We start from the raw sequence: 27,330 nt of genomic DNA, 5'->3' as shown, positions 1-27,330 counted from the left end.
GACTGCCAGGTCAACAGTTGTTTGGTGTTTTCGCTCTACATCTACATCTACATTCATACTCCGCAAGCCACCCAACGGCGTGTGGCGGAGGGCACCTTACGTGCCACTGTCATTACCTCCCTTTCCTGTTCCAGTCGCGTATGGTTCGCGGGAAGAACGACTGTCTGAAAGCCTCCGTGCGCGCTCTAATCTCTCTAATTTTACATTCGTGATCTCCTCGGGAGGTATAAGTAGGGGGAAGCAATATACTCGATACCTCATCCAGAAACGCACTCTCTCGAAACCTGGACAGCAAGCTACACCGCGATGCAGAGCGCCTCTCTTGCAGAGTCTGCCACTTGAGTTTATTAAACATCTCCGTAACGCTATCACGGTTACCAAATAACCCTGTGACGAAACGCGCCGCTCTTCTTTGGATCTTTATCTCCTCCGTCAACCCGATCTGGTACGGATCCCACACTGATGAGCAATACTCAAGTATAGGTCGAACGAGTGTTTTGTAAGCCACCTCCTTTGTTGCTGGACTACATTTTCTAAGCACTCTCCCAATGAATCTCAACCTGGTACCCGCCTTACCAACAATTAATTTTATATGATCATTCCACTTCAAATCGTTCCGCACGCATACTCCCAGATATTTTACAGAAGTAACTGCTACCAGTGTTTGTTCCGCTATCATATAATCATACAATAAAGGATCCTTCTTTCTATGTATTCGCAATACATTACATTTGTCTCTGTTAAGGGACAGTTGCCACTCCCTGCACCAAGTGCCTATCCGCTGCAGATCTTCCTGCATTTCGCTACAATTTTCTAATGCTGCAACTTCTCTGTATACTACAGCATCATCCGCGAAAAGCCGCATGGAACTTCCGACACTATCTACTAGGTCATTTATATATATTGTGAAAAGCAATGGTCCCATAACACTCCCCTGTGGCACGCCAGAGGTTACCTTAACGTCTGTAGACGTCTCTCCATTGATAACAACATGCTTTGTTCTGTTTGCTAAAAACTCTTCAATCCAGCCACACAGCTGGTCTGATATTCCGTAGCTCTTACTTTGATTATCAGGCGACCGTGCGGAACTGTATCGAACGCCTTCCGGAAGTCAAGAAAAATAGCATCTACCTGGGAGCCTGTATGTAATATTTTCTGGGTCTCATGAACAAATAACGCGAGCTGGGTCTCACACGATCGCTGTTTCCGGAATCCATGTTGATTCCTACATAGTAGATTCTGGGTTTCCAAAAACGACATGATACTCGAGCAAAAAACATGTTCTAAAATTCTACAACAGATCGACGTCAGAGATATAGGTCTATAGATTTGCGCATCTGCTCGACGACCCTTCTTGAAGACTGGGACTACCTGTGCTCTTTTCCAATCATTTGGAACCCTCCGTTCCTCTAGAGATTTGCGGTACACGGCTGTTAGAAGGGGGGCAAGTTCTTTCGCGTACTCTGTGTAGAATCGAATTGGTATCCCGTCAGGTCCAGTGGACTTTCCTCTGTTGAGTGATTCCAGTTGCTTTTCTATTCCTTGGACACTTATTTCGATGTCAGCCATTTTTTCGTTTGTGCGAGGATTTAGAGAAGGAACTGCAGTGCGGTCTTCCTCTGTGAAACAGCTTTGGAAAAAGGTGTTTAGTATTTCAGCTTTACGCGTGTCATCCTCTGTTTCAATGCCATCATCATCCCGGAGTGTCTGGATATGCTGTTTCGAGCCACTTACTGATTTAACGTAAGACCAGAACTTCCTAGGATTTTCTGTCAAGTCATTCGAATTCACTGAACGCTTCTCGCATAGCCCTCCTTACGCTAACTTTGACATCGCTTAGCTTCTGTTTGTCTGAGAGGTTTTGGCTGCGTTTAAACTTGGAGTGAAGCTCTCTTTGCTTTCGCAGTAGTTTCCTAACTTTGTTGTTGTACCACGGTGGGTTTTTCCCGTCCGTCACAGTTTTACTCGGCACGTACCTGTCTAAAACGCATTTTACGATTGCCTTGAACTTTTTCCATAAACACTCAACATTGTCAGTGTCGGAACAGAAATTTTCGTTTTGATCTGTTAGGTGGTCTGAAATCTGCCTTCTATTACTCTTGCTAAACAGATAAACCTTCCTCCCTTTTTTTAATATTCCTATTAACTTCCATATTCAGGGATGCTACAACGGCCTTATGATCACTGATTCCCTGTTCTGCACTTACAGAGTCGAAAAGTTCGGGTCTGTTTGTTATCAGTAGGTCCAAGATTGTATCTCCACGAGTCGGTTCTCTGTTTAATTGCTCGAGGTAATTTTCGGATAGTGCACTCAGTATAATGTCACTCGATGCTCTGTCCCTACCACCCGTCCTAAACATCTGAGTGTCCCAGTCTATATCTGGTAAATTGAAATCTTCACCTAAGACTATAACATGCTGAGGAAATTTATGCGAAATGTATTCCAAATTTTCTCTCAGTTGTTCTGCCACTAACGCTGCTGAGTCGGGAGGTCGGTAAAAGGAGCCAATTATTAACCCAGCTCGGTTGTTGAGTGTAACCTCCACCCTTAATAATTCACAGGAACTATCCACTTCTACCTCACTACAGGATAAACTACTACTAACAGCGACAAACACGCCACCACCGGTTGCATGCAATCTATCCTTCCTAGACACCGTCTGTACCTCTGTAAAAATTTCGGCAGAATTTATCTCTGGCTTAAGCCAGCTCTCTGTGCCTATAACGATTTGAGCTTCGGTGCTTTCTATCAGCGCTTGAAGTTCCGGTACTTTACCAACGCAGCTTCGACAGTTTACAATTACAATACCGATTGCTGCTTGGTCCCCGCATGTCCTGACTTTTCTCCGCACCCTTTGAGGCTGTTGCCCTTTCTGTACTTGCCCGAGGCCATCTAACCTAAAAAACCGCCCAGCCCACGCCACACAACCCCTGCTACCCGTGTAGCCGCTTGCTGCGTGTAGTGGACTCCTGACCTATCCAGCGGAACCCAAAACCCCACCACCCTATGGCGCAAGTCGAGGAATCTGCAGCCCACATGGTCGCAGAACCGTCTCAGCCTCTGATTCAGACCCTCCACTCGGCTCTGTACCAAAGGTCCGCAGTCAGTCCTGTCGACGATGCTGCAGATGGTGAGCTCTGCTTTCATCCCGCTAGCGAGACTGGCAGTCTTCACCAAATCAGATAGCCGTCGGAAGCCAGAGAGGATTTCCTCCGATCCATAGCGACACACATCATTGGTGCCGACATGAGCGACCACCTGCAGATGGGTGCACCCTGTACCCTTCATGGCATCCGGAAGGACCCTTTCCACATCTGGAATGACTCCCCCCGGTATGCACACGGAGTGCACATTGGTTTTCTTCCCCTCTCTTGCTGCCATTTCCCTAAGGGGCCCCATTACGCGCCTGACGTTGGAGCTCCCAACTACCAGTAAGCCCACCCTCTGCGACCGCCCGGATCTTGCAGACTGAGGGGCAACCTCTGCAACAGGACAAGCAGCCATGTCAGGCCGAAGATCAGTATCAGCCTGAGACAGAACCTGAAACCGGTTCGTCAGACAAACTGGAGAGGCCTTCCGTTCAGCCCTCCGGAATGTCTCTCTTTCTAACCCTTGTGAGCCTACTCACGTTGCTGTTGTCACGGCCGGTATCAAGTTGGCTTTATACGCAAGTACGTGCCTGTTGGTTACAAAGTTCTACGGTGGCAACCTACTACAGGGTCTAGACGACATATGAAGTTACATGTTAATTCCCTGAAGAGTAACTAACGCCCTGGGACCGCCTCTGGGGGAGTCTGCATTTTCGCAAAGCTCTCCCCTTGCGGTTTACTTCATGTAACGATATCTCTCCTAGTTTTGTCTGCCCTCAGCATCGTCTCTGCTCCCGCGCCTTGGAACGCCTGTCCTTTCTCACAGCGTCAAGATAACACTACTGTAGCAAGGAAAATTTGGAGTAGGTATTAAAATCCATGGAGAAGAAATAAAAACTTTGAGGTTCGCCGATGACATTGTAATTCTGTCAGAGACAACAAAGGACTTGGAAGAGCAGCTGAACGGAATGGACAGTGTCTTGACAGGAGCATATAACATGAACATCAACAAAAGCAAAACGAGGACAATGGAATGTAGTCGAATTAAGTCAGGTGATGCTGAAGCAATTACATTAGGAAATGACACACTTAAAGTAGTAAATGAGCTTTGCTATTTGGGGAGCAAATAACTGATGATGGTCGAAGAAGAGAGGATATAAAATGTAGAGTGGCAATGGCAAGGAATGCGTTTCTATAGAAGAGAAATTTGTTAACATCGAGTATAGATTTAAATGTCAGGAAGTCGTTTCTGAAAGTATTTGTTTGGAGTGTAGCCATCCATGTATGGAGGTGAAACATGGACGATTAATAGTTTAGACAAGAAGAGAATAGAAGCTTTCAAAATGTGGTGTTACAGAAGAATGCTGAAGGTTAGATCACATAACTAATGAGAAGGTATTGTATAGAATTGGGGAGAAGAGGGGTTTGTAGCACAAGTTGAGAAGAAGTTGGGACCGGTTGGTAGGACATGTTCTGAGGCATCAAGGGATCACAAATTTAGCATTGGAGGGCAGCGTGGAGGGTAAAAATCGTAGAGGGGGACCAAGAGATGAATACACTACGCTGATTCAGAAGGATGTAGATTGCAGTAGGTTGCAGAGCTGCATCAAACCAGTCTCAGGACTGAAGACCCCAACAACAGCAAGGAATAATCAATATATTACTGGAGGAGGAAGATGTGAAACTGAATGGTATCTGGATTCTGGTACTAAAGATGTGCACCAGTTTTTCACAGCAACAGCGGACGATAATAACCGACAACTATGGGACCCGAAGGGGCGACGTGAACGCTGTTTCGCCTGGGCCCTGGGGAGTAGTTTCTCCTTGCACACGGCCAGGCAGTGTCGCGCTGTGAGGCGAAGAACTGCAGGAGGAAGCAAGCGCTCCGCTGTCCTTTGCTTTCGTCTCGCAGCAGCCTTTTTTGTGCTGCTCGGCGCTCGGCGAGATTTGTCCCTGCGGTGGAGGGTGGCAGGAAAAGGGGGGGGGGAGTCCATTGGGGGCTGCGAGGCCAATTTACGCGGCACTCCCTCCTCCACCGCCACCTCGGCTGTCCTTTCATTCTCGAGGCTCTCTGCTTCCGCGGACCGAGGCACAACACTTCCTGAGGAAGATGCGTCGCTGCACGTGGAGCGATCAAAATGGTGTGCGGACGTTTGCCACGCCGGACTTTTGCCACGATTTTACCTGCTCCGAAGGCTTTGGTCCCTTCTCCCCTCCCCCCCCCCCCTCCTCCTCACCCGCATTTAGTAACTCCACTTTAGTGGCACTGTCTTCAGTAACATTACCGCCGCTGTCGCTCAGTGAAGTTACTTATTGAGCCTTTCCGCTGGTTTACTTAACACAGGACCAGACACTCTTTGGATTTTCCGCCACATTTCTAGAGAGAGTTTCGTTGTGGAAACTATTAAATGCATCTCGCATTGAAATCCGCATCAAATTTCGAGCCTTAGTAAAACTTCACCAATCTTGGAGATTTTGCGTTCTTCTAAATTATACTTGCCTTTTTCGGTGCTCCTGCAGCAGCTTTTTGTCGTGTTTTGTGTACCATGGGGGATCATTCCCGTCTCTTATTAATTTATTTGGTATGAATCTCTCGAGCGCAGTTGATAGTGTTTCTTTGAACTTAAGCTAAATATGGTCTTCACTTACGTAGTGAGGAGACTGTCTCTTAGAAAGACGTCAACCGAATTTTTAGTTACTTTTATAGATATATTTCGCCTTTAGTTTTGGTGAATTTCTTTGTTATGGAATTGAGCCTCGCTACGACTGTGTGTTCACTAATCCCTGTATCCGTCGTGATGCTCAGGATTATTTGTGACTAAGAGGTCAAGTGTGCTTTCATAACCATTTACAATTTGAATGGCCTCGTGAAGTAATTCTTTAAAATAATTTTAAAAAAGCATTTAGAACAATTACAGAAGGAAGTTGTTTTTTATCTACAATAGGTTCTGAAAATGTATTTTTCTCAACATACGGAAGGTAGATTGAAGTCACTGCCAACTATAATTGTATGAGTAGCGTACCTATTTGTGATGAGACAAGTTTTCTTTGAACTGTTCAGCAACTGTTTCATCTGAGACCGGGGGTCGATAAAAGGAGCCAGTTATTAATTTATTCCGGTTGTCGAAATAATCTCTGCCCATACTAGGTCACAGAAACTATTTGCTTCGATGTCGCTTGTGAGCTGAAACACACATTACATTATTTTTTCTTAAGTTGTGCTTCTTGTTTCTGTTTTAGTGCAGATCATTACAATTACGGCTTTTCCCTCCAAAACCTAGGATGCTTTCTCTGTGACCCTGTAAATAACAGAGCTAAAAAAGTAGAACATACGTTACAAGCATGGCATTCCGTATTACTTCATTTCCTTATTTCTAACATTTTAAAATTGTACGTCGACTTTAGATGACATGTCAATGATAGATGTTCTTATCTCTATTTAGTGAACGTATTTTCAGTCATGTTTTGAACATTGTCCCGCTACATTTTACTAACTAATGTTTCGCCGCAAGGGATATCTGATTTTAGAGAGTAAATTAATATGGAGTATGTGTTTCTTCTTTTCAAACATTCCCATTCCCATTTCTGCTTTCCTTATTGTCTTTTGGGCATGGAGTTGTTGTAATTAAAGTATGCACAAATGGAGTGATCAAAAAGAAATGATTAGCTTACATTCGCATTCTGTTTACATCGTTCCTTTCTTGTTGCTCCCGTGCCGATGGACTGTTTCCATCGCAATCAGGAAGCGTGAAAGGAAGCTACCGTACAGACAGAGGGATCTATATTTATATTTGGCAGAACTAATTACATACTGACATAATCGTCGGTATTGCTTTCGTTTCCGAAAAGTTATAAATATTTCGATTTCGGAAAAGGAGCTCTGCATTTGGCCAAGATGTCGAAGAAGAAGGTCGCTTACGTACTGGTAGTATCGAGTAAGATGTGGAGACGGCGGTTTGAAAGTGGACAGAAGTACGAGGAAGGGCGTCCCTTACCTGAGGGATCGCTACTCAAGCTACCTGGCGAAGGGGCAAGTGTGGCAAATGTCCGGCGTGGCAAATGTCCGGCATTCCTCAAAATACCTCGCCTTCTCCTCGTGCCGTAAAAATCTTCCCTTTTGTCGTCTAACAGTGCAGCCGGGGGAGAGCGATAGCGGTGCGGGTGAAGCGGTCATGGGACAGCAGACCTTCCTAGAATTACACCTGTTTCCACAAGACAAAGAAAAATGACAATCTTTGCAACATAGCTTTCAGACTTATCGTTCTCGTAGTTAGCATTATAGTGTGGATCAGTGCTTCCCACACTGTGGCTCGCCACTCACTGGTGCAGTGGTTCCCAACAGGTGGTCCGCGAACTATGCCACAGTGGTCCGCAAGATGCTATTGGAATAAAAAATATATTAAATATATTTCGTATGGTAACATTTTTTGTTTTGGCCGCTTCCCTCATGAGCAGAGCTTTAGCCAACGCTAACTTCTGCGTCTAGCGTCTTCCTAGAGCCAACTGACACTAGCACACTGTAGCGCAAAACTAGAATTAGATAGAGGCAAATAGTTCTGCTGTATGCCGTTAGAGTGTACCCGCTGCCTCTTTGCAGCTGAAAACTGACAGTCACTTTACACAGAAACTCTCATTTCAGACGACAATCGGCCATTGTTAATTTATTGCCAGTGCTTTCACAGACCGCGTTGTTTAGATACTCAATATTCTGTATTAAAACAGTAGTGTCTGTAAAGCGTTGTTTTTCGCGGAAGCTACAGTTCGCGTAGTTTAAAATGGACCGTTGGTTTCAGTTCATACTTTTTTTGTTGAGGAGTTTTGGGTTTGTTATACTAAACATCCAGATTTGAAGACAAAGATTTTGAGCAATAATCAAAAATTTAACAATAACGATGATGGCTAAATTGAAAAACTTTTAAGCTCAATATTTTTTAAATAATGAATATGTCCATGTTTTTTTCTAAGTACCAAAAAACGAAAACGTATAAAAAGACTTAATTTGGATTTTTTATGTACTTTATACTGATATGACAAGGTACCAATCATTCTCGATGAGGGGGTCCTCGAGAGAATTTTGTTGACAACCCCTGCACTAGTGGGTGACGAGACCTATTCAGGTGGGACGTCGGGCGATTTTTAAACTAACTACGAGTCGAAAAAATTGTTCATATTTGAAGCGATCCACGAATCGATCCAATCTGTGACTTCTTCATGAGATCGGAAGTGTTGGTCAGCCAGGCCATGCGCCATTGATCTAAACAGGTGATAATCAGAGGGAGCAATGTCTGGAGAATACGGCGCGTGGGGTACGACTTCTCATTTTAACGTTTCCAAGTACGTTTTGACCTCTTTTGCAACGTGGGGTCGAGTGTTGTCGTGCTGAGAAATCACTTTATCGTGCCTCTCGCTGTATTGCGGGCCGTTTGTCTTTTAATGCTCTGCTCAAACGCATTAATTGCGTTCGATAACGAGCACCTGTGATTGTTTCACTTGGTTTTAACAACTCATAGGGGACGACGCCGAGCTGGTCCCACCGAATGCAGAGCATCATCTTGGAGCCATGAGTATTCGGTTTGGCCGTCGACGTGGAACGCAGTGAACTGACTAAAAAGTGACACTGTATATTACATTCTGGCAAATGGAGGAAGGTGTATACAGGAGTTTTGAGCGTACCTCGCGACAGAACACCATAAACTTCAACGGATCAAAAGAATTTGCTACTTTTTTTTACCCACTGTCTTAAGGAAAAGTTTTAGTTAATAAGAATGTTAAGACAAATATCCCCTATGTTAGTTAATAATTATATACGTTATAAGAAATAGATAATTTTTTAGTTATAATGAACAAAAAACGTGATAGAGTGCCAGAGTACAAGTCCAAAGAGGTCTGGTTCGATGTGCGGTCAATCCTAGGATTTTTATCTGTCACTAATCACTTCTTTTGTCTCTGGCAATGCTTGTTGATGTCAAAAACGCCGAGTTGCGCCGTGGTCCGAAATCCACGTTAAACTTTTGGTTTCCCTACAAGTCGCTGGGTGAGTCAGTTCTCAAAGGTCGGACGATGGAAACAGCACACCATCTCAAACAGGACCATGTGTAGTGCAGCACCGTCGTGTTCAAAACAATCTTCTGATTGCTGACTGATTCATTTACGTCCTCATCAACTGTTCAACCTACGCATGCGAACTACATTATTCTGTAGCACCTCATTTCAGAAGCTCTTAGTCTCTCTTGTTGCCTCAACCGCTTATCGTCTTCGTTTCGCCGGCCGGAGTGGCCGAGCGGTTCTAGGCGCTACAGTCTGCGACCGCTACGGTCGCAGGTTCGAATCCTGCCTCGGGCATGGATGTGTGTGTTGTCCTTAGGTTAGTTAGGTTTAAGTAGTTCTAAGTTCTAGGGGACTGATGACCTCAGCAGTTAAGTCCAATAGTGCTAAGAGCCATTTTTCGTCTTCGTTTCACTTCCGTACAAGACTATATTCGAGACAAATATCTTGAGAAAAGACTTCCCAACACAAAAATTTATACTCGAAATATTCCTTCTCTCGATATTGCAATCCGCATTTTATACCGCCTCTAGCTCAGTCATTGTGTGGGATTTTGCTGCCCAAATAATACAACCCATCGACTACTTCTAGTGTATCAAACCTGATACACAGACGTCGTGTGCACGTTTAAACAGGTTTGGCTGTTACAACGTCTCGTGCCTTTTCATTTGAACACTCCTTATATTACTCCTAGACTCCTTGGTGAGGGAGATAAACTGATATTTGTCCCACATATGGTTAGGGATGGTAGGGATTCATGATATTTCTGGCTATTGAGCCTAGAATGACCAGCCAGTACCGCATGGGTCTTGGATATGTTGAACTTTAACCCTGTATCTTGTGCCCATTTTTGATATTGCTCACAGGTCGGTATTGCGATTTTAGATGTTCAAGCTGTATTTCTCGCAGAAGCAGAAAGGCAAATGAGTGTGGAGGCGTTGGGCATTACTGAGGCTAGCTTCACCCTTTTCACTTGCTCGTAACGCTGAGGTGGAATCCAAAAGAACTTGGAACCACAGACCGTGAAACACTTGGTTTCAGCTGGGTTTCGCAATGCGTGCACGTGTACGAATTCGTGGAGGTCGTTCGCAGGCCAGCCTCTGGTGTGTGGGAAACACTTCCCGAGGAACCGGAATCCACGGCCATTGGCTCTTCTTCTTCTGCTCGATCGTCAGACCAACAGAGGTTGCTTATCTCTCTCTCTCTCTCTCACGCACCTTATCGCCTGTTACATTATTCTCATGAAACGTAGCTTGTAAGGAAACTTGACTGCAGTTAAATGTATGAAGGGTACGAAGCAGTAATACCAAAGGGAATGAGTCGAGGTTCTAGCCTATCTGAAATGTTGTCAAGTCTGTAAATTGAGCAGACAGTAGGCGAAACGAAGAAGAAATTTGCAAAATTATCTGTGAAGAACGTAACAGACAGTGTATTAAAGATCTTGTTAACATCAACACAACTCGAATTAAGTGATCTGATGCTGAGGGAATTAGTTTTTGAAGTGGCTATTTGGGATGTTGGGAAGTAGGAGAGCTGGGTAAACCGGAAGTAGAGGAGGCAATGTACGGTTGTAGAACATCTAATTGTGAAAAAGTAGAGTTGGTCAGAACGTGCGGCCTGGCAAAAAGCTGGTAGATCGATCGGGGGAAGTAATAACAGCTTACGAATAATTATGCAGTCCCAGGAGTCATGACGCTAACGCCGTATAAGACTGCCTCTAGTTACTTTAACAGTAGGTAGAATATGTAATATTAATTTTTTTATATAAAATGTACTGTATTTTACGATTACCCAGTTCTCACTTTCCTCCTCGCCGTGACTTAGCGGATGATATTTTCTCGCTTTCCTTGTATGCGTTATAAGTCTTCGATGCTGTGCCTCTTATTCAGCTTCCTTCCCAATATTCGTTCGGAAACGGGGGGAGATGGATCTACAGTATATTAACCGACAACAGCAGCTCATGTTTGGTTTGAAGCCAATTGTAATCAAAAAGTCCTAATAGTCACATCCGGTCATGTCGATGAGAATGGTTTTACGACTTTTCTTACGCTGTGACAAAAGGCTCGAATGGTACACTATTCCTTGTATACACATTGCACAGTCCGCGATGATACACCTACAGAGCAGCCAGTTTCATTCACAGACGATCATGGTCGCATCCAAACGCGATAATTCATTTCTGCCTTCCTGACTCGCCTCCACATGTCACTGCGCTGGTTGCAAACAAGCGACTTGCAAATTCAGATGACTTCAGCGACGGATTAGACCAAAGTTCGGCGAACCTAATGGGCACTGTAGACGCAGTTTTGTGCCGTTGAGTCGCCTGCCAGCCGGCATCAGTTATATATCATTTAGAACACAACAGAGCGGCCATTGTGCTCTTCTTTTACGTGGGGGTCACTAATATCACTGACAGAAGAGCCCTGCAATAAACTACATTCCGCCAGAACTACTGATCGGAGAATCATTCACGACGAAACCATTTCACCTAAGACAAATACGGAGGCAATGTGTGTGTGTACAGCTTGAGATGACGACAGAGACGTTAGCAGGTTGGGGTCGCGGTAAGTGCTAATGACCCGGGGCCTCAACAATACGCCGTCATGGAAGGCGGAAGCAACTCCTCACTGGGCGGCGGCCGGTTACCAGCTGACTGGTAGGACAGGGAACTCGAGGACCTCAGCCCCGGCAGCGTGGGAGCGGCTGGCCTAATGAGCGAGACAGCGCCAGGGGTCAGGGGTCGCCAGTCACAAGGCAGCTGGCCGCCTGGCCCGCGCATAGTCTTGTCTTGTCTTGTCCGGTAGCGGGCGTGTCACGGCACTGGGGTGCTACTGTACGCCGCGCAACCAGCAGGTGAAACGGGAGCAGGAATTTGTGAAGTGTGTTACAGACGAGCAGGAGAAATTAGGCAGTTCTCTGAGACAGTGCGACTGAACGGAATGGATATATACATCTACGAGCCTGCACTGCAGCACACACTTCAGTGCCTGGCACAAGGGAGATCGAACAGCCATCAATCTACATCTACATTTATACTCCGCAAGCCACCCAACGGTGCGTGGCGGAGGGCACTTTACGTGCTACTGTCATTACCTTCCTTTCCTGTTCCAGTCGCGTACGGTTCGCGGGGAGAACGACTGCCGGAAAGCCTCCGTGCGCGCTCGAATCTCTCTAATTTTACATTCGTGATCTCCTCGGGAGGTATAAGTAGGGGGAAGCAATGTATTCGATACCTCATCTAGAAACGCACCCTCTCGAAACCTGGACAGCAAGCTACACCGCGATGCAGAGCGCCTCTCTTGCAGAGTCTGCCACTCGAGTTTGCTAAACATCTCCGTAACCCTATCTACTTCTGTTCTGTTCTTCTCTCTAACAGCGCGTGAAAAAATTAACACTTAAATCTTTCTGCACGATCTCTGATTTATGATCATTTCTCCCGATTTACGTTGGTCACAAAATACAGGATGTTTCAAAAAGAATAACCTGATTCCGAAACTCCATTTTTATGGATAAAAACTGCTAAGTCCTGCCTAGTCGTCGAACCCAGGAACCCTGCTTTCTCGGATCGCTAGGCAACATTCAAACAAATCGTATTAATGAGTTTTATTACAAAAAAAATGACAATGCTTTTGAGTAGTACACGTAAGTGTCGCAAGCAACATACAAAATAAAGCTTCTTCATTACAAAGGATTCGTTAAGAGGGATATACAGAGTGTTACAAAAAGGTACCGCCAAACTTTCAGGAAACATTCCCCACACACAAAGAAAGAAAGTATGTTATGTGGACATGTGTCCGAAACGCTTACTTTCCATGTTAGAGCTCATTTTATTACTTCTCTTCAAATCACATTAATCATGGAACGGAAACACACAGCAACAGAACGTACCAGCGTGACTTCAAACATTTTGTTACAGGAAATGTTCAAAATGTCCTCCGTTAGCGAGGATACATGCATCCACCCTCCGTCGCATGGAATCCCTGATGCAACCCTGGAGAATGGCGTATTGTATCACAGCCGTCCACAATACGAGAACGAAGAGTCTCTACATTTGGTACCGGGGTTGCGTACACAAGAGCTTTCAAATGCCCCCATAAATCAAAGGCAAGAGGGTTGAGGTCAGGAGAGCGTGGAGGCCATGGGATTGGTCCGCCTCTACCAATCCATCAGTCACCGAATCTGTTGTTGAGAAGCGTACGAACACTTCGAATGAAATGTGCAGGAGCTCCATCGCGCATGAACCACATGTTGTGTCGTACTTGTAAAGGCACATGTTCTAGCAGCACACGTAGAGTATCCCGTATGAAATCATGATAACGTGCTCCATTGAGCGTAGGTGGACGAAACTAAAATGAGCTCTAACATGGAAATTAAGCGTTTCCGGACACATGTCCACATATCATCTTTTCTTTATTTGTGTGTGAGGAATGTTTCCTGAAAGTTTGGCCGTACCTTTTTGTAACACCCTGTATACCGGGTGATCAAAAAGTCAGTATAAATTTGAAAACTTAATAAACCACGGAATAATGTAGATAGAGAGGTAAAAAATGGACACACATGCTTGGAATGGCATGGGGTTTTATTAGAACAAAAAAGTTCACAAAATTTCCGACAGATGGCGCTGGACAGCAAAACGTCAGTGACTGCGCATGACAATCGTGTATAAAAGGAGCTGTAATGAGAGAGAGAGAGAGAGAGAGAGAGAGAGAGAGAGAGAGAGAGAGAGAGAGAGATGCGCCAGCAGTCGCAGCACGTTGACGTTACCTGAAAAGGCGCCTTTAGTGAAGCTGTATTATTCCTATCGCCATAGGAAGGGGATTCGAACGGGTAAAGGTCCGTTGACAAATGCAGCTGTGGCGAGAATGATTTGTAAGTTCGAAGCCACGGGTTGTTTAGACGATAGACCCCGTAGTGGCCGACCGAGCACAAGGCGTAATGCTGTTGAGACAGTTCAGGAAGAAATGGAGACTGTAGCGGGTTCGTCTATGCACGGGGAAGTCAGCGCTCGTGCAGTCGCACGGAGCACCGGCATTCCACACACTACTGTTTGGTTGGCACTGAGGCGTACCATCCGATGCTATCCGTATAAAATCCGTCAGCATCATGAACTGTTGCCTGGCGATTTAGTGAAGCGGAGGGCATTTGCGGTGTGGGGGTTTCAAAAGATGGCGGAAGACGACGATTGGTTAAGTAACGTGTTGAGGACAGACGAAGCTCATTTCACGCTCCGAGGGTCTGTCAACGCCCGCAACTGCAGAATTTGGGCTACCGAAAATCCTATAACTGTCGTGGAAACTCCACTGCACGAGCAGAAAGTCACGGTATGGGTTGGATTTACCACATCTACCGTTATCGGGCCTTTTTTCTTCGAGGAAATGCGTGATTCTGGTTTTGTAACTGCTACCGTGACGGGTGAGATAAACGCCGGTATGTTGCAGAATCGCATCATCCCCAGCCTGGCTGATAAACACCTGCTGGAACGTACGATGTTTATGCAGGGTGGCGCTCCACCCCATACTGCTAGACGGGTGAAAGATCTCTTGCGCGCGTCGTTTGGTAATGATCGTGTGCTCAGCCGCCACTTTCGTCATGCTTGCCCTCCCAGGTCCCTAGACCTCAGTCCGTGCGATTATTGGCTTTGGGGTTACCTGAAGTCGCAAGTGTATCGTGATCGACCGACATCTCTAGGGATGATGAAAGGTAACATCCACCGCCAATGCCTCACCATAACTCCGTTCATGCTTTACAGTGCTGTTCACAACATTATTCCTCGACTACAGCTATTGTTGAGGAATGATGGTGGACATATTGAGCATTTCCTGTAAAGAACATCATCTTCGCTTTGTCTTACTTTGTTATGCTAATTATTGCTATTCTTATCACATGAAGCGCCATCTGTCGGGCATTTTTTTAACTTTTGTATTTCTTGGTTCTAATAAAACCCCATGTCATTCCAACCATGTGTGTCAATTTGTACCTCTATATCTACATTATTCCGTGATTTATTCAGTTTTCAATTTGTACCGGCTTTTTGATCACCCAGTACATCTACATGACTGCATTGCAGCACATACTTAAGTGCCTGGCACAAGGTTGATCGAACAGCCATCAATCTGAAACTTCCTGGCAGATTAAAACTGTGCCGGACCTGCGCAGGAGAGCTTCTGTAAAGTTTGGAAGGTAGGAGACGAGATACTGGCAGAAGTAAAGTTGTGAGGACCGGGCGTGAGTCGTGCTTGGGTAGCTCAGCTGGTAGAGCACTTGCCCGCGAAAGGCAAAGGTCCCGAGTTCGAGTCTCGGTCCGGCACACAGTTTTAATCTTCCAGGAAGTTTCGTATCAGCGCAGAGTGAAAATCTCATTCTGCAGCCATTAATCTACTTCTCTTCCGTTCTACTCTTTAACAGCGCGTGAAAAAATGAACACTTGAATCTGTCTGCACGATCTCTGATTTATCTTATTACTGTGATCATTTCTCCCTATTGACGTTGGTCACAAAATACAGGATGTTTGAAAAAGGAATAGCCTGATTCCGAAACTCCGTAGTTATTGATAAAAACTGTTAAGTCCTGCCTACTTGTCGAACAGCACCTGTTGTGCTGTCATTCATTAACAGCATTCCAGGCGGTGTTTTCCACCAGGATAACACTTTCCCAGATATCGCTGTTGTAAACCAACTTGCTCTTCAGTGTTGCCTTGGCTTGCTCGATCACCAGATCTGTCTCTAGTCAACATATGGGACACCATCCGTGCATTCACCAGGTGCAACAGGCATGGAACTCAGTCCCACAAACTGTAGTTCCTTCTCTAGATTGTCGCACAGATGACAAAATGGTAGATATCGAAATAGACGACAGAGGGATAGAGAAACAATTAAAATCGCTCAAAACAGGAAAGGCTGCTGGACCTGATGGGATACCAGTTCGATTTTACACAGAGTACGCGAAGGAACTTGCCCCGCTTTATGCAGCGGTGTACCGTAGGTCTCTAGAAGAGCGTAGCGTTCCAAAGGATTCGAAAAGGGCACAGGTCATCCCCGTTCTCAAGAAGGGACGTCGAACAGATGTGCGGAACTGTAGACCTATATCTCTAACGTCGATCAGTTGTAGAATTTTGGAACACGTGTTATGTTCGAGTATAATGACTTTTCAGGAGTCTAGAAATCTACTCTGTAGGAATCAGCATGGGTTTCGAAAAAGACGGTCGTGTGAAACCCAGCTCGCGCTATTCGTCCACGAGACTCAGAGGGCCATAGACACGGGTTCCCATGTAGATGTCTTGTTTCTTGACTTCCGCAAGGCGTTCGATACAGTTCCCCCAGTCGTTTAATGAACGAAGTAAGAGCATATGGACTATCAGACGAATTGCGTGATTGGATTGAAGAGTTCCTAGATAACAGAACGCAGCATGTCATTCTCAATGGAGAGAAGTCTCCCGAAATAAGTGTGATTTCAGGTGTGTCGCAGGGGAGTGTCGTAGGGTCGTTGCTATTCAAAATATATATAAATGACCTTGTGGATGACATCGGAAGTTCACTGAGCCTTTTTGCGGATGATGCTGGGGTATATCGAGAGGTTGTAACAATGGCAAATTGTACTGAAACGCAGGAGGATCTGCAACGAATTGACGCATGGTGCATGGAATGGCAATTGAATCTCAATGTAGACAAGTGTAGTGTGCTGCGAATACATAGAAAGAAAGATCCCTTATCATTTAGCTACAATATAGCAGGTCAGCAACAGGAAGCAGTTAATGCCATAAATTATCTGGCATTAGACATTAGGAGTGATTTAAAATGGAATGATCATATAAAGTTGATCATCGGTAAAACAGATGCCGGACTGAGATTCATTGGAAGAATCCTAAGGAAATGCAATCCGAAAACAAAGGAAGTAAGTTACAGTACACTTGTTCGCCTACTGCTTGAATACTGCGCACCGGTGTGGAATCCGTACCAGATAGGGTTAATAGAAGAGATAGAGAAGATCCAACGGAGAACAGCGCGCTTCGATACAGGATCATTTAGTAATCGCGAAAGCGTTACGGAGATGACACATAAAGTCCAGTGGAAGACTCTGCAAGAGAGACGCTCAGTAGCTCGATTCGGGCTTTTGTTGAAGTTTCAAGAACATACCTTCACCGAGGAGTGAAGCAGTATATTGCTCCCTCCCACGTATATCTCGCGAACAGACCATGAGGATAAAATCAGAGAGATTAGAGCCTACACAGAGGCATACCGACAATTTTTCTTTCCACGAACAACGCGAGACTGGAATAGAAGGGAAACCGATAGAGGTACTCAAGGTACCCTCCACTACACACCGTCAGGTGGCTCGCGGAGTAAGGATGTAGATGTAGATACTGACATCCGCCCCTGTACAACAGAATGTATGCACGTTTGTACGCTTGCATACAACACTCGGGAGACAAACGTGTTCCCGAAATTTCATTACTCTAAATTAATTATTTTGCTGCGATCTTTTCCGTCAGCGTACTTTTTAAATATGGATACTTCTCTCTAACGTTAGGAACGACTTACTGTGCTGTGTTCGCCAGAGACGCTTCAATCTAGAATTCTGGCCTGATTCGCCATACGCTCGCACCTTGTCGATTAGGCGACAGTGCTGAGGAGCGAGGTTAATCCGCAATCATCAGCGACAGGTGCTAATGCAGCCGCATACGCCTGGATGGATGAATGAATGAATGAATGTGTCAATTATACGGCAGTGCCAGGTTAGTTGAACTTAGAGAGGCAACGGCGAGTCAATGAACCCAGTTCAGGGCTAATCAGCCCAAAGACCTGACACACATACTGCGTTATACATAGCACTGCAGTGGATGTTCGATACTATCTCTGTTCACTGCGACAGAAAACCAACAAGAATTATTACACGATTTTGTAATTATATTAGTTTGGTGCAAAAGTTCGCAGCGTTTCTCCGTAAGTTTTGAAACATCCCCTTTCGAAAAAATATGAATGACTGTGCTAGTAAACCCCTTACGTTATTTGATTTTCAAACAGCTCAGCAAAACTAAACTTACTCAGACATTTCTCTCTTTACTTATTCTGATCATCACTAAACTGACACACAATATTTGTAGCGTAACGCAATCTGACTTTCAATAATCCCTACAAAAGAATGGCCCTGACTGACAATAACCTATACCTTTCATAAATCACTTACCTCACAAAAATCTTCGTTACTTGAACTACTGCAATACTGCGAGCGCCAATACTGCCAGCTAAATAAAAGATTCTAACTACTGAAGGCAGTAACTACTGATAGGCATAGTTAGCAAATGAAAGATTTTGATAGAGAACAAGCAATGTATTTACCTCAATAGTGTTCAAAAGTCATAATATATATATATATCAGTTCATGACATCCAGTCTTACAAATTTACTGTCTCTGACGGACACACGTCCAGATCGTCCGCTCTGAAAACTCCGCCATCTCTCTCCCCACATACACCACTGCTGGCGGCTCACCTCCAACTGCGCAACGCTACGCGCTGTTTACATCCAACTGCCCAACACTACAATAGCGAATATTCCAACAATGAGTCCAACGAGCGACACAGACTGCACACAGCACAGTCAATGATTTTCATACAGAGCGCTACGTGGCGTTACCAATATAAAAACCTAAACAGTCTACTTACAGTTTAATAAACACAACAGAGACTTTAGTCACCAACAACATGTTCTCCACTATCTGCAACAGTCTGCCAACGCTAAAGTGCGCGTCATTTATATTGGCGGCCGAGTTTAGGTTCGTTCTGCGCATCTGACGTCACAAAACACAGTCAACCAATGAACAGGGAACGACGTTGCCAGAGCTCGACTGCAGTGCAGAGTATGGACGAGTGTCTTGTTTTAGAAACGTTCAGTCATAAATAAAGTAATTGAACAAAAGCAATGTCTTGATAGCAGACTTTCTTTTATAGAAAGTTTGGAAAAAGCATTCTTTACACCAATTGCTTCATATTCTATTAATTAATTAAACCAAACAAGCAATAAGCTTCCTAATTCAGGCAATAGGAAGGAAAGGTGTTTCTATCATTCTTACTAACCGCTTTTTCGCAATAAAGAACAGCGGTAATTATTATTTGCTATTGTACTTCGACGAAACGTGAGTGATTCATAGTCGTACCAACGGTGTTTGTCGGTATTTTGCGTGCTATTTTAAAGTCCTCCGTTTGATGCATTAAATGACGAGCTGCGTTAGCGTAATGGTTAAAGTGTATGGCTGCTAAGCGAAAGGTTCTGACCTTGTCCGGTCCTTAATATTTTCTTTATTTAAAAACAATATCGAAGTGTCTTACTTCATAAATTTTATTCGTTTGAATGTAATTTTTTGAAATTTCTAGTGGCAACTAAAATCTACCATATGGAAAGTATACGCTATGGACTTTTACCTCTGCAAACTCTACAAAATTTCGTGCATTGCTTTACTACATCTAATGCTGCGCAATAACTGCGTTGAATATCTAAACAAAATTAAGTCATTTATGGGGGGAAGGTATCTGTCAAGATGTGTAAAAATCAAAGTTTTGGGCCAAATAGTTTTTATGAAATCGAATGATAAAGTGTGTCAAAGCAGTCGAAACACCGTGTGTCTGCACAGGCGAGCAGTGCAGTGATGACAAAATCGCGCACATCGCGGAATGCGGGGAGCACGTCTCTGTAGCAGCGAAAGGGTTAATGCAGCCGTGGGGGCTTTACTTCATAAACTGCGCGCTCCGCCCTAGTTTGCGAACTATACTATGGCGCTGCTTTTCTTGGCGCGTAAACTGGCAACGCAGCAATCTCCCGCGTCTGGGCGGGCCCGCGCGAACCGCCAACATAAAAGAATTGAACTATAGTATAACTTTTCGACTCCGCGACTGTAGCAGTGACAGTTTTGAGTGGAAGAACTCGTCGAGCCATGTTCCGAGCGCAGTTCCTTGAAGGCTGTTCAATAGAGAACGGAAAAGGTGAAAATTGGGGGCGCAAGATCAGGCGAGTCAGGTGGGTGCGCAACGACTACTCATCTCCTATATTTTTTTTTTTGTCAGTCTAGCAAAACGCGGGCGGGCGTTATCATGGAGTAGCGCCAGTTCATGCAGTGTTCCTAGTCTCGTTCTCGTATTGTGTCTGCGAGGCGTCTTAGTTGTTCGCAATAAACGTCAGCAGAGATGGTTACAAATGGCTCAAATGGCTTTAAGCCCAGTGGGACATAACGTCTGAGGTCATCAGTCCCCTAGACTTAGAACTACTTAAACCTAACTAACCTAAGGACATCACACACATCCATGCCAGAGGCAGGATTCGAACCTGCGACCATAGCAGCACCGCGGTCCCGGAATGAAGCGTCTAGAACTGCTGTGATGGTTATACCTCGGAGAAGCAATTGGTGGTACACTACACGGTCGCTATTCCATAAGATGCGTAACATTGTCTTTTTTGGGTGCGCGCAGGTGTATGGGGAGTTGCTGCTTTGTTTGGGCTCAGCTATTCCTTTCTTTTTCTTACGTTCGCATAAAGACACCATTTCTCTTCACCAGTAACTGTACAGGATAGGAACGATCGTTGTTGTTCACGAGCCAAATTATGACTAGCAAGCAAATATGCACATTGTCCACCCGCTGATAGCGGGGGGAGGGGAGTGGAGAGGGCGTGGGTGGAGGGCGTGGGGTGAGGGGGGGAGGGGAGGGGGCGTGGGGTGAGGTGAGAGGGCGGGGGGGGAGGGGAGGGGGCGGGGGGTGAGGGGAGGGGGCGGGGGGTGAGGGGAGAGGGCGGGGGAGGGGGGAGGGCGGGGGAGGGGAGAGGGTGGGGGGAGGGATTTGGGCGGGAGGAGGGGGAGGGCGGGAGGAGGGGGAGGGCGGGAGGAGGGGGAGGGCGGGAGGAGGGGGAGGGCGGGAGGAGGGGGAGGGCGGGAGGAGGGGGAGGGCGGGGGGAGGGGGAGGGCGTGGGGAGGGCGGGGGGGAGGGGGATGGCAGGGGGAGGGGGGAGGGGGAGGGCGGGGGGGAGGGGGAGGGCGGGGGGGTGGGGCAGGGCGGAGGGGGAGGCGGGGGGGAGGGGGAGGGCGGGGGGTGGGGCAGGGCGGAGGGGGAGGGTGGGGGGGAGGGCGAGGGCGGGGTGGAGGGGAGGGGGGAGGGCGGGGGGGAGGGGGAGGGCGGGGGGAGGGGGAGGGCGGGGGGAGGGGGAGGGCGGGGGGGAGGGGGAGGGCGGGGGGGAGGGGGGAGGGCGGGGGGGGAGGGGGAGGGCGGGGGGGAGGGGGAGGGCGGTGGGGAGGGGGAGGGCGGTGGGGAGGGGGGAGGGCGGGGGGGAGGGGGAGGGCGTGGGGGAGGGGGAGGGCGGGGGGGAGGGGGGAGTGCGGGGGGGAGGGGTAGGGCGGGGGGGAGGGGGAGGGCGGGGGGGAGGGGGAGGGCGGGGGGGAGGGGGAGGGCGGGGGGGAGGGGGAGGGCGGGGGGGAGGGGGGAGGGCGGGGGGAAGGGGGAGGGCGGGGGGAAGGGGGAGGGCGGGGGGAAGGGGGGAGGGCGGGGGGAAGGGGGAGGGCGGGGGGAAGGGGGAGGGCGGGGGGAAGGGGGAGGGCGGGGGGAAGGGGGAGGGCGGGGGGGAAGGGGGAGGGCGGGGGGAAGGGGGAGGGCGGGGGGAAGGGGGAGGGCGGGGGGAAGGGGGAGGGCGGGGGGGAAGGGGGGAGGCGGGGGGGAAGGGGGGAGGCGGGGGGAAGGGGGGAGGCGGGGGGAAGGGGGGAGGCGGGGGGAAGGGGGGAGGCGGGGGAAGGGGGGAGGCGGGGGGAAGGGGGGAGGCGGGGGGAAGGGGGGAGGCGGGGGGAAGGGGGGAGGCGGGGGGAAGGGGGAGGGGCGGGGGGGAAGGGGGAGGGCGGGGGGGAAGGGGGAGGGCGGGGGGGAAGGGGGAGGGCGGGGGGGAAGGGGGAGGGCGGGGGGAAGGGGGAGGGCGGGGGGAAGGGGGAGGGCGGGGGGGGGAAGGGGGAGCGGGGGGGAAGGGGGGAGGGCGGGGGGGGAAGGGGGAGGGCGCAACGCACAGTAGCACTGGTAACATCCCGACTGACACACTGCTTCGCACAGTAATTGAAGTCGTCGTCGTCACGTAAATGGACGGGTCTGGGTCATTCCACCGTCTAACAACTTTGCCAGATAGTAGCAATTTCGAATGTTAGTTACATCCGAAAAAAAAAATCATCATACCCTCTGTTTCTAGTTTAAAAATATCATCCAGCAGTTTCTGAAACAAAATTACTCCAAGTCGTTGCAAAAAAAGCTTACGCTACAAAAAATTAAACATCTTTTACTTGAACTGTGGAAATAGCCAGGAACGCTAATATATATATGGAGTACAAAAACTTTATCAACAAGCTCAAAATTTATAGACGCATGTACTACATATTTTATCGTGAAAACATAAAAGTACTCCGAAATCAAAAAACACTCGTAAAATGGTCTAAGAAGTGTGAAATTGTTTCGCCTGTGTAAAGCAAAATGTCGTCGCTGACGAATTTGCGTTCTGTTCGGCCTCGTAGAATCTTTCAGTAAGAAAATTGACAAAGTTACAAAATTAATCGTTACTGTGCAGTGTCACATATGAAGGCTCATTTATTTATGAGATTCTGTGCACGAGAACTTTCAAGTCGCCGACATGATTCGTACGGAACAAGTGCTCATAGTTCTTAACAAAGTCATTTTTGACCCAATGTTTACTGGACTTTTTTCTTGGTTTTGTTCATACTACCTCATAAAACAGGGAAAGCAAAGACCTTGCAGCAGACAAAATTTTTTTTCACAGTATAGACGATGATCAACTGCTCTCGCTCTTGAGGTAAGCCCATGTTTAATGGATTTTTTCCTTACTTCGAATGACGGCTCTTGTCCTATCCTTGAATTCTGATCATTCCTCCTGAAACATGTATTTGCAGCTGTTACAGTCTCCATCACTACCTCGAAAACAAATATTCGCTACAAAAAACTGAATGTAGGCCACCATTTTCCTTGGAGTCATGACAAAGATATTAGTTCGTATGGTTTTGCCAAACCAAACTTTTCTTCATATTAGTCACAGGGAAACAGGAAAAATATAGCTTCAAGTGACAATATCCTTTCTTTCCGTAAGAAGCTTGTGTCCATCATCACATTTTCTGAAACCAATGTCTTTTAGAAAGATAAAAATGGACATTTCGGAGTCTTCAAAGTGAATTTTGTGTTGTTGTTCGGCACTGGCTTTAGTGAGGACAGGGTACTGTCCTCTACTGTATTTATTTATTTTTTTTATTTATTTATTGATTTATTTAACCTGGCAAGATTAGGGCCATCAGGCCCTCTCTTACATCTAACCAGGCATTCTACTTATTTTACATTCATATGTTTTAGTAGGCATGTTAAACTACATCTAGTACAAAAAGTGAAATAAACAATTTGAAAGGTACACCTGGAAAAATACATACATCTAGAGTTTATATTCTTAGATCACAAGTACTGTTATAATTAGACATTATTGAACAGACAGATTTGAGATAGGAGTGCTGGCAGCAGGGAGTATGAGGGGGACTCATGGTGAAGGGAGGAGAAGAATAGAGAGACATGATGAAACATAATTAAGGAAATATAACGGAAAAGAATATTGCGTGGCTAATAGAGATAGATGAAGAGGAAGGCATCTCAGGAGCAACATAGGAGACGCTAGCTTTGCTATTTGACAGATGAGGGGATTGTCCTTGTACATTAATTTTGTGGAGAACTTTATAAGGATGATAGTAGGAAATGCTTCAACTTCTTCTTAAAAGCAGCAGGAGATTGAATTTTGCGCAAGGTAAGGGGCAGTTTGTTCCAGAGGCGGACAGCGGCAACTGTAGGGTTCTAACACAGTCCTGCTCAGCACTACTTTATTAAAATCGTCCCTTGGAGTAAATATACTTTCCCCATAATAATGGAAGACAAATCACACCTATAGTGTCTGAAAAATTTACAAAGCTGCTAACACGCTGCACTGTTATTTTTGGGATTCCACACACTTCTGCAATCAATTTCTGCATTTGGGGTAGCTTACAATTCAAGACCAAGTTAACGGGGGTAGGACGTAAAACGGGCCGACTTGGAACAGGAGAGGCACCACAGGACATTTTATTTTCTACTGTCTATACTTTTACAAACAAATTCATGAAACTTTGTCAGCATGACCAGGAAGGATTCAGGATTCACATACATAGCAGTGGAAGTGCTAAAAGATCACAAAATAAATTTTCTTAGATATGAAATTTCATCATTTTTTCACTTACTGTTGGCTGCATTTGTTGCTATAGGTACATTTTTCTTCACAAGTAATTCTTTGATGAATTTTGCACAGCATACAAACCATACTTACAGGTGTATGAAACTCTAGAATTTTCCAAATCTATTAAAAACTGTGGTAAAAATTGAGATAATTAACTAGAAAATTTGATTTTTTTCTAAAGATAAAGTTTAAAACGTAACAACTCATTCATTTTTTCATAAATTAATTAGATTCTAGAGGTTCAGACACCTGTAAGTATGGTTTGTATGCTGTGCAAAATTTATCGAACAGTCTCTCTTACTTATGAAGAAAAGTGTACCTAGTGTACCTACAGCAACAAATGAAAAAATGATGAAATTTCACACGCAAAAAAAAATTGTTATGTTTTTGAACTTCCGCTGCTACGAGTGTGAATCCTGAATCCTTCCTGGTCATGCTGACAAAGTTTTATGAATTTACTTGTAAAAGTGTAGACAGTGGAAATTAAAATGTCGTGTGGTGCCTTTCCTGTTCCAAGTCGGCCTGTTTGACGTCCTACCCCTCTTAAACGAAAAAATATAAATCATTAAACTGTATATATCAGTTATGCATGTATAAAGCCGAGTTTAAGAGTATGTCTGGGATCTTCTCTAAAAACCTGGGCTCGATTTCAAGCAGATTTGGCACAGAAACAGCAGAAATCTTGAGTGCCAGCACTGTGGGGTTTATAACCTCTTAATTGCACGAGGAGTTGAAACAAGGGCAAAAATCCGTTTTCAAGTCCTGCCATGTAGGCTGCCCTGGTTGGCATATGTTATGTGGGAACAGTACTGAGATGTCAGATCAACCTGTTTTGCAGGGCAGCCTTCATGTCAGGGGCAAGAAAATTTTCTGGGCCCCAACATATAAGTATGTGATATGCTTGCTGAAGTATCAGCCTTCTTTACTAAACTGTGTTGCAGGAGCTACATATATCGACGAGTGTGACTGGCGACAGGTTGAGATGGATAGACGAGGGGTGGGCAGAGTGAGGGGAAGAGGAAATGAAGAGAGAAAGAGGTGAGGAGGGGCACATGCATGAGGCAGGTGGAAGTTGTAGATGTAGTGGCCTAATGAAACTGATTCTAGTGAGATAAATGTACTATCCGATCTTGGATCATTTGAAGTGAACGATACCACACTGAAGACGCAAAAATCAAAAAATCCGCTACTACACAACTGTGTTAAACTGTTTAAATGTCAACATTTATAAAAATATTTTATTATAATGATGATTATGGATTTCTCAAGAAAGACAGACAGTTACATCGTATTTATTAAAGCCATGTTCCAAAGATTGTTTTGCATAAATAGATCGATATACGATAATTTCTTTGCTACATGTTGTTAGAGGTAAGTATTTGTACTTTAGTGCAGTTGGTTGAAGCAGTTTGAAGTGCGAGGATGGAGAACGTGTTGTGTGTTTTTTATTGATTTATATTGGGAAGTGGAATGACTGAATATATGTGTAACTCTGAAGAAAGTCCAACAGATTTCACATTATTATTGAAACATCAACCCGATGGTCCTGTAGACAATTATACAAATATAACCCGCAGGAAGTAATTGAACAACGAGCCATCAATACAGAACAAGAAAGAACAAAGAAGATGACTATTTTCATTATTAACAGAACTGGTTATTTAAATTGGACTGTCCCTGTCACCCGCTGCAGTGTGCCACTATCTCAGTGTAATAGTGCTGTGGAAAGGTGATCAGCTGCCCAAGTAACTAACTTAGTGCAAACATTAAAAAAAATAAACTTTGGGCAACAAGAGGGTGTTTAAAGTGGACAGGTGGAAAAGGAAGAGGTGGAGATTGTAATGGTACTTGAATTGCGTAACCATTACGGCACCTCACCTCAACCTCTCGATACCAGCAATATTCTACTGTGTTTCTGTCAAGTAGTGGACATATTTCTGAGACAACATTCAGATTTGATTTCATTAATGTAGAGATACTTTGATACATCGATATGTTTATGTTACAATGACATTCTTATGTGTATTCTTTCTTTTGTCACCATGATCTTTGACGTACTTGTAACATTGACTTTTGGGCGTGTAAGCGATTATTAGTTGGTTAGTAGTTAGAGTCTGACCTTGAAAAAGTCAAGTCTTGGACGTCATGTTGGAAAGACGCATATTGTAGTCAGCTTATAAAATGTGAAGTTTAACAGTAACGAAGATGTTTTTAAGTATGTTTTGTATTGTGAAGTGATGTTTTGTGTGTTACGTGATATTGCACAAAAGTAATAAAAAAGAAGTGTGACTTAAATTCGGAGTGCTGATTACTTTTTTACATCACCATTGTCCTGCAAAAGTGTAATCTTCAAGAACGGTTTGTGAAAGACATCTATAAAACTTTTGAATATAGCAGAATAAAACCAAGGCCTCTTCGCATCCGAGCTGGGAATCTTCAGATTTTCGACGATTGAGCCATGATTTCACAACGAGACCAGCGTGGAAAACACGAAAAGATGAGTGCCTAGTTTATTCATTATTACATGAAATGACTTTATTAACTGTGCTCTAATGACACCTTCCACATAGTAATTTTGTTGTTGCCCGAAATTGCAGTATTTAGCAGTGTGAGCAACACCACAATCATTTGACCTTTGTTGTGGTAGGGTTGTTAGAAGATGGAAAGAGGGTATGGTAAAAGGGTAGAGGGGGGCGGAGGGGTGGACACAAGAGGGGGGCGGAGGGGTGGACACAAGAGGGGGACGGAGGGGAGGACACAAGAGGGGGACGGAGGGGAGGACACAAGAGGGGGACGGAGGGGAGGACACAAGAGGGGGACGGAGGGGAGGACACAAGAGGGGGACGGAGGGGAGGACACAAGAGGGGGACGGAGGGGAGGACACAAGAGGGGGACGGAGGGGAGGACACAAGAGGGGGACGGAGGG

The 27,330-nt window shown here is 45.7% G+C and overlaps 1 protein-coding gene across 1 annotated transcript in view; it reads right to left on the bottom strand.

Annotated features, from left to right (window-relative positions):
• LOC126215115 (angiotensin-converting enzyme-like) overlaps positions 1 to 27,330 on the bottom strand; it is a 398,784-nt gene that overhangs the window by 273,217 nt on the left and 98,237 nt on the right. The gene's annotated exons all lie outside the window — the stretch shown is intronic.

Source organism: Schistocerca nitens, chromosome 12 (genome assembly GCF_023898315.1).
Source record: "Schistocerca nitens isolate TAMUIC-IGC-003100 chromosome 12, iqSchNite1.1, whole genome shotgun sequence".
In the NCBI taxonomy this organism is placed as follows: domain Eukaryota; kingdom Metazoa; phylum Arthropoda; class Insecta; order Orthoptera; family Acrididae; genus Schistocerca; species Schistocerca nitens.
The sequence above is the reverse complement of the archived record's forward strand: the minus strand, read 5'-3'. Positions and strand labels throughout refer to the sequence as shown.